The sequence below is a fragment of the Chiloscyllium plagiosum genome, chromosome 26 (genome assembly GCF_004010195.1).
Source record: "Chiloscyllium plagiosum isolate BGI_BamShark_2017 chromosome 26, ASM401019v2, whole genome shotgun sequence".
NCBI classification, from domain to species: Eukaryota; Metazoa; Chordata; class Chondrichthyes; order Orectolobiformes; family Hemiscylliidae; genus Chiloscyllium; species Chiloscyllium plagiosum.
In genome coordinates, this window is record NC_057735.1 from 27335882 (window position 1) to 27343897 (window position 8016).

Genomic DNA, 8016 nt, shown 5'->3' on the forward strand with positions numbered 1-8016 from the left:
CTTAACTGTCCTCTGAAATAGCCTAACAAGTCAACAACCTCCCCACCTTGCCCACCTCACTGAATTTATACTCCTTACTGTAATGGAGGACACAATGGCTGGGCTCAGCAATGTCCACACCGAGAGTGGGCTTGGCAGCACCACTCTTGACAAAATTGGTTGAGTACTAAAGGACAAAGCTGCTAGACTGAGTCTGCATCAGTTGGTGATGGAACCAACATACTTGACCTCATCCTCACCAATCTTCCTTTCACAGATGCACTTATACATACATGACAGTATTGGTAATAACGACCACAGCATAATACTTATAGAAATAAAATCCTGTCTTTACATTGGGAGTATCTTACATTGTGCTGTGAGACACTGTCGCTAGATGTGGCACTAAATAGGTTAGACTTTGAACAGATTTAGCAATTCAGACTGGGCATTTATACAGCACATGGCTGCACTCTGCAACATCATGACCTCAAATCAAAAACCAACCACATAGAACATAGAACAGTACTTAACAGGAATGGGCCCATTGGCCCACGATGTTATGCCGAACATGATGCCAAATTAAATTAATCCATTCTGTCTGCCTTGGTCCATATCGCTTTAGTCCTTGCATATTCATATGCTTATCTAAAAGTGCCTTAAACACCCCTATTGTATCTGCCGCTACCACCATCCCTGGCAGCGTTCTTCAGACTTCTACCACTCTGTGTAAAAAAACTTGCCCCTCGCAGTTTCTTTGAACTTTCTCTTTCTACCTTAATTACACGGCCCCTCGTATTTGACATTCCAACTCTGGGAAAAAAATTCTGATCATCAACCTTATCTATGCATCTCATAATTTTATAGACGTCTCTCCTCAGCTTCCGCCACTCCAGAGAAAACAACTCAAGTTTTTTAGCCTCTCCTTATAACTCATACTAGGCAAAAGTGAGAACTGCAGATGCTGGAAACCAGAGTTTAGATCAGAGTAGTGCTGGAAAAGCACAGTAGATCAGGCAGCATCCGAGGAGCAGGAAAATCGACGTTTCAAGCAAAAGACCTTCATCAGGAATTCCGTTGATTTTCCTACTCCTTGGATGCTGCCTGACCTGCTGTGCTTTTCCAGCACCACTCTGATCTAATCTTATAGCTCATACTGTCTAATCCAGCCAGTATCCTGATAAACCTCTTCTGCATCCTTTCCAAAGTCTCCACATCCTTCTTGTAATATAGCAACATAATTGAACCCTGGTTCAATGACTTAATTTGATATGATTTGATTTATTATTATCAGATGTACTGAGACACAGTGAAAAGTATTGTTTTGCATGCTAACCTGACAAATCATACCTTACATAAGTAAATCAGGGTAATAGAAGAGTATGCAAAATATCGTGACTGTCTGTGTGAAGTTTGTACATTCTCCCCGTGTCTGTGTGGGTTTCCTCCAGATGCTCTGGTTTCCTCCCACAGTCCAAAGATGTGCCAGTTAGATGAATTGGACATGCTAAATTGTCCATAGTGCTCAGGGATGTGTAGACTTAGGTGCATAAGTCAGGGGAAATGTAGAGTGATAGGGGTAGGGGAATGGGTCTGGGTGTAATTCTATGACAGTTAAGATTGCAGGAGGGCATGCTAGGAGCAGCAGCAGCCACACCAAAAATGTGGTGTCAACCTGATGAAGCTGCGACACAGGACTATTTGTTAGCCAAACAGCATAAGCAGCAAGATCGAGTTAGACGATTTCATTGCCAACAGATCAGATCTAAACTCTACAGTCCCGCTGCATCTAATTATGAATGGTGGTAGACATTAAACGATTCACTGGAAGAGAACGATCCACAAATATCCCCATCCTCAATAATGGAAGAGCCCAGCACATCAGTGCAAAAGATAAGGCTGAAGCACTCGTAGCAATTTTCAGCCGGAGCTGGATGATGCAACTCAGTCCCTTATAGAGGTCCTCAGAATCTCGAATGATGTAATCCAGCCAATTCGATTCATTCCAATTTTTTTTTAATCATTCATGGGATGAAGATGTCACTGGCCAGGCCAGTATTTGTTGCCCAGCCCTAATTGCCCACGTTATTGTGGATCTGGAGTCACATATAGGCCAGATCAGGTAAAGATGGCAATTTCTTTCCCTAAAGGACATTAGTGGATCTGATGGGCTTTTTCTGACAACTGACAATGGATTCATCTCAGTGATATTAAGAAACTATTGGAGACACTGGACACTGCAAAGGCTATAGGTCCTGACAACATTTCAGCAACAGTATTGAAGACGTGTTCCAGAAACTGATGTGACCTTCGAAAAACTGTTCCAGCTATTTTGCATTTGAACAACATTTGCCCAGGCATATCCTGTACTCAAAAATCCAACCCAACCAATTCCTGTGAGACAGTGAGATTTGCTGTTGGATATGTCACTATCTTTAGAGGATGAATTGGCAGAGTGGTCAAAAGGGCACCAACAATTCCCCTTGCAGTTGGTCACACCAAACATTTTCAAGCTTAAAGATTTTAAAATTCGAGTTTGCAGCTTTACTAAGAGTTACTGAGAAACAAAGTCGGGGTGACTGCCAAGGTGTACTTTAGTTCTTACTCAACTAATCTGACACTGGAAATTCTTCAAAGTAAAATTAATGACCTAACAGTTGTTCTGTAGCTCTTTGTAGTATTACCACAAGGACATCTCAACTTACTTTCTTTTCTGTGTTTTAATAATCTACATTTGTAGGCAAAGTTACTCGCTAAAAGGGTTGCACCATTATAGTGAATGAGCATTACAAACAACAACTTATTCCATGACATGCTAATGTCAGTTAAACTGAATTTTGATCTAATTCATCCTCAGTCAGGAACCAAGATTATTTGAGGATTGTCAGATTAATGATCAACTTCAGGAATTAGTCTTATCCCAATTCCCTTTAGCAGGAATTGAAAGAGGTTAAGAGGTTATCTCTGAAAAATAATAAAAGGTGGTTAGAAACTAGAATGCTGGGAGAAACCCAAATTACAAAGAATTGGTCTGTATGTTTGAACCAAGCACTGTGATTCAGAAATTATCAACTCTTTGTTGCATAGAAAAGGTAACATTTTATCTTCACTGCAGGGTCAGTGATTGCCTGCCTGTTACGAAACCCAAACAATTTCCCTTCCATTGATCATATAAGTGAAAATATACCTTACAATTTCCTGAATATTAGTCAATTAGTCAAGATTTAGAGGATAATCAAAAGAACAATAAGGAGGGAATGGCCTGGTGATATTATTACTAGACTATTAATCCAGAGACCCCGGTAATGTTACGGGGACCTAGGGTTTGAATCCCACCATAGCAGATAGTAGAATTTGAATTCAATTTAAAAAGTCTGGAATTAAGAGTCTAATGATGACCATGAAACAGTTGTCAATTGTCAGGAAAACCTATCTGACTTACTAATGTCCTTCACGGATGGAAACTGCCATTCTTACCCAATCTGGTCTACATACGGCTCCAGGCCCATAGCAATGTGGTTGGCTCTCAACTGCCCTTTGGGCAATTGGAGAGCGTGGGCCTGGCCAGTAATGCTCACATGCTCTGAATGAATAAAACAAAATCAGAATCTGTCTGTAATTTCACCTGGGGTGCTGAGGCTATTTGCTCTGTATTTTACTGCTTCTTCTATATTCAAGGCTGGGATTGACACATTTTTAATCGGGAAGGGAATCAAAGAGAATGGGCACAAATGGAGTTGAGGATTTTCACTTCAGCCATTTAATGGCAGAACAGACTTGATGGGCTGAAGGGCCTATTTCTACTTTTATTTCTTATAGTCTCACAGTCTGTCTATGATTGACTAAGGGCTAATGCCCGAAACGTCGATTCTCCTGTTCCCTAGATGCTGCCTGACCTGCTGCGCTTTTCCAGCAACACATTTCCATCTCTGATCTCCAGCATCTGCAGACCTCACTTTCTCCTCTATGATTGACTATACCCTTACAGTCACAATGGTACAAATTCTTCTTGGAACACATCACGCAGCTTATTGAAACTGGTTAGAATTTACTTTTGGTACATTAAGGCACAAACCGTTTCTAAGTTATAAAAAACGGAAAGCTGTTTTGATGCTCATAAGCAAAATTAAAGCTCATGGTATTAGGGGGAAATATATTGATATGGATAGAGAACTGGTTGACTTTTGGAAGCAGAGAGTTAGATAACCAGTTTCTTTTCAGAGTGGCAGGTAGTGATGAATGGGGTTCAGAGTTCAGCTGTTTACAATATCCATTAACAATTTGGACAAAGGAGTTGAATGCAATATCTCCAAATTTGCGGATGGCACTAAGCTGGGTGGCAGTGTGTGCTGAGAGGAAGATGCTAAGAGGCTGACTCAGACAAAGTGGCTGAGTGGGCAAATACTTGGCAAAATCAATATAATGTGGATAAATGTGAGATTATCCACTTTGGTCGCAAAAAAACAGGAAGTCAGATTATTACCTGAATGGTGAAAGTTTAGGTAAAAGTGAGATGCAATGAGGCATGGGTGTCATGGTGGAATAGTCACTGAAGATTGGCATGCAGGTGCAGCAGGCAGAGTGGAAAGCTAACGGCATGCTGGCCTTCATAGTGAGAGGATTTGAGTATCAGAGTAAGGATGTCTTGCTGCAGTTATATAGGAACTTGGTGAGGCCAAACCTTGAGTATTGTGTGCAGTTCTGATCTCCTAGTCTGAAGAAGGACATTCTTGCTATTGAAGGAGTCCAGTGAAGGTTCACCAGATTGATTTCCGGGATGGCATGACTAACATATGAAGAAAGCTTGGATCAACTTGCCTTGTACTTACTGGAATTTAGAAGAATGAGGGGGAATCTCATAGAAACTTTAAAAATCCTGACAGGACTGAACAGGCTGGATGAGAGAAAAATGTTTCCAATGTTGGGCAGTCCAGACCTAGGGGTCACAGTCTTAGAAAAAAGGTGTAAGCCATTCAGGACTGAGATGAGGAAGAGTTTCTTCACTCAGAGAGTTGTGAACCTGTGGAATTCTTTCCCATAGGAAGCTGTTGGGGCCAATTGTTAGATATATTCAAGACAGAGTTAGACATGGCCCTTGTGGCTAAAGGGATCAAGGGGTATGGAGAGTAAACAGGAGTGGTATACAAATTTCATAATCAGCCATGATCATATTGTGTGGTGGTGTAGGGCTGAAGGGCTAAATGACTTACTCCTGCACCTATTTTCTATGTTTCTATTATCAGTGAGAGAATGGACTATATGATATGCACGCATACGAGATTTTCCCATTTCCCCAATTAGTGTTGTACATGTTAAGCTAGTTTCAGGCAAAACAGCAACAGAGTTGTTTCAGCTCAGTACCCCTTATTATTGAATGGTTGATTATGTTTCTTTTCCCACTCCATAGGAAGAAATACTGAGATGAAGCAGTTGCTATTCTGTCTGAGGTTAGCCTAACAAGTACCTGCCAACTATCTATTGAGTGTTGTTGAAAAGTAAACTCATGCAGGCATTGATTGATATTGGATTAGTCTTTGAAATCCCCATGCTTGAGTTGCCCATTGACCTCACTGTTCAAGCTCAGACATGAAGGACGATCATTTAGTTGAAGCATTAAAAGAACAGTAGCTTGGGCAAGGAACATGGAGTTTAAGGTAGAAAACAGCACATGAGGAGACACAAAAGATACCTGAAATATCAACTTCACTTTAGATAGCAGAACTGAAGGATAGAGTAAAATACAGATTAGATTAGATTACTTATAGTGTGGAAACAGGCCCTTCGGCCCAACAAGTCCACACCGCCCCGCCGAAGCGAAACCCACCCATACCCCTAACCTAACACTACGGGCAATTTAGCATGGCCAATTCACCTGACCTGCATATCTTTGGACTGTGGGAGGAAACCGGAGCACCCGAAGGAAACCCACGCAGACACGGGGAGAACGTGCAAACTCCACACTGAGGCAGGAATTGAACCCGGGTCTCTGGCGCTGTGAGGCAGCAGTGCTAACCACTGTGCCACCGTGCTGCCCATACAGTTCAGAAGAATAATTTTTAAATAATTACAAATTATATTTAAATATTAAAAATAAATAAAAAGACAACAGTCTTACCTTACAATTCCTCCACTGGGGCAAATGCTGTAATCTATGCCGCTAATTAATGTGAATTTCCAGCTAAAACATTATCATTGAAAATCGAACTGGGCAACTAAACTACAAGGCTCTCTTCCCTTAAATTGCTTCCTTTAAAATGCAAAATTATGTTTCTATGGTAACAAAATGTTCATAGTCCAATCAAGATCCCTGCAGAAAGATTTCTCCTTTTCTGTACAATTTCAAGTTAAGGTATGTTAAAGACGATGAACTCTTGAACCTTTCAATATCTGTCTGCATCAGTGAAACAAACTGATTGGCAAACAGTCATTTCAGCTCTAACCTCAGCTTCTCACTGTAAGGTTCCCATACATTATTACAATCGTCTGAGGAGTGTTTTTAATCAGGTCAGGAAGTGGCTGAAACCTTTGCACACTCCACAAGCTATTCTCAGTAACAGTTAGACATGTTCCCACACTCTAAACTGAAGCAAGAAAATTGTACGTCGATATCTGCTAACTGCAATCTGCATGAAACACAAATGGACCACTTACTGATGTGAAAATGTTGATATACATTTTGATTCTTTCGGAATTTTACAAACATTTTTAATCTTCAATCTGAAAAAAATTGAATGCTAATCATTTTCTTTATTCTTTTACTTTTCCTACTTTACTTACTATAGTCAAATAAATCTGGATATGATTGAAATTTCTGACTACTAATGACTACATATTGGGATCAGGTTCAGATTCTTGGAAAGAGTTGAAAGTTGTGGAAGGACATTCCTCTGGAATTTCCACTTGTTCCCTCATCCTCTGCCAGTGGTTTTGGCTTTTCTTGCCTTCTGTAATTTTTCTGCTACTGACTAGGTAAATACAAAATTAAAGTATACATGCAGCAAATGTGACAATGCAGTGCTAAACTCAAGGGCCATTTTTGACTTTCTCAAAACACATTGACTCACAGAAAGTTAAAAATGGCATAGTTTCTGAATCCCTGATCTTAAATTCTTTTGCTGTTGTCAGTACAGGCAAATAGGTAAGAGCAAAAGACCAGGAATAGAAAGCAAATAGATGGTGTGATGAGTGGCAGAACCAGGCATTAGGTGCTGGAGGATAAAATCCATTTCATTCTAGTTTTTGATTATGAGAAAATAGCTTGCAAGGAAGGAAGATATTCTATCATCAAATCCAGATTATGGATTCAGAGTCATTGACAATAAAGGTTAACAGCGTCTTGTCAGTTTTTTAAAAAATTCACTCACTGGATGTGTGCACTGCTGGCTGGGCCAACACTTATTGCCCACCCCTGGTTGCCCTTGAGAAGGTGATGATGAGATGCCTTCTTAAACCACTGCAGTACATTTGGTGTAGGTACACCCATAATGCCATAATGGAAGGAATTCCAGGACTTTGACCCAGTGACACTGAAGAAATGGCAGTATATTTCTAATTTTGGATGGTGAGTGGCTTGGAACAGTGCTTGCAAGTGGTGGTGTTCAACTGTATTTGCTGTCTGTGTCTTTCTGAATGGTAATGGCCATAGTTTTGAAAGATGCTGTCGAAGGAGCTTTGGTGAATTTCTGTCGTGAATTTTGTGAATGGTGCACACTGCTATAACTGACATCAGTTGAAGAGACTGAATGTTTGTGGATGTGTTGCCTTTCAACAGGATGCTTTATCCTGGATGTTGTCAAGATTCCTCAGCGCTGTTGCAGCTGCACTCTTCCAGTGACCTGTGCCTTCTAACTAGTGGACAGGCTTTGGAGAGTCAGGAGGTGTGTGTGACACTTCAAGATTCTAGGGTCTGGCCTGCTGTTCTGATACACCACTTAAATGTGACTAGTCCATTTCAATTATGGTCAATTGTAAACATTCAAGATATTGATAGTGGAAGATTCAGTGATAGTATGCCATTGAATGAGGTAAAAACAATGA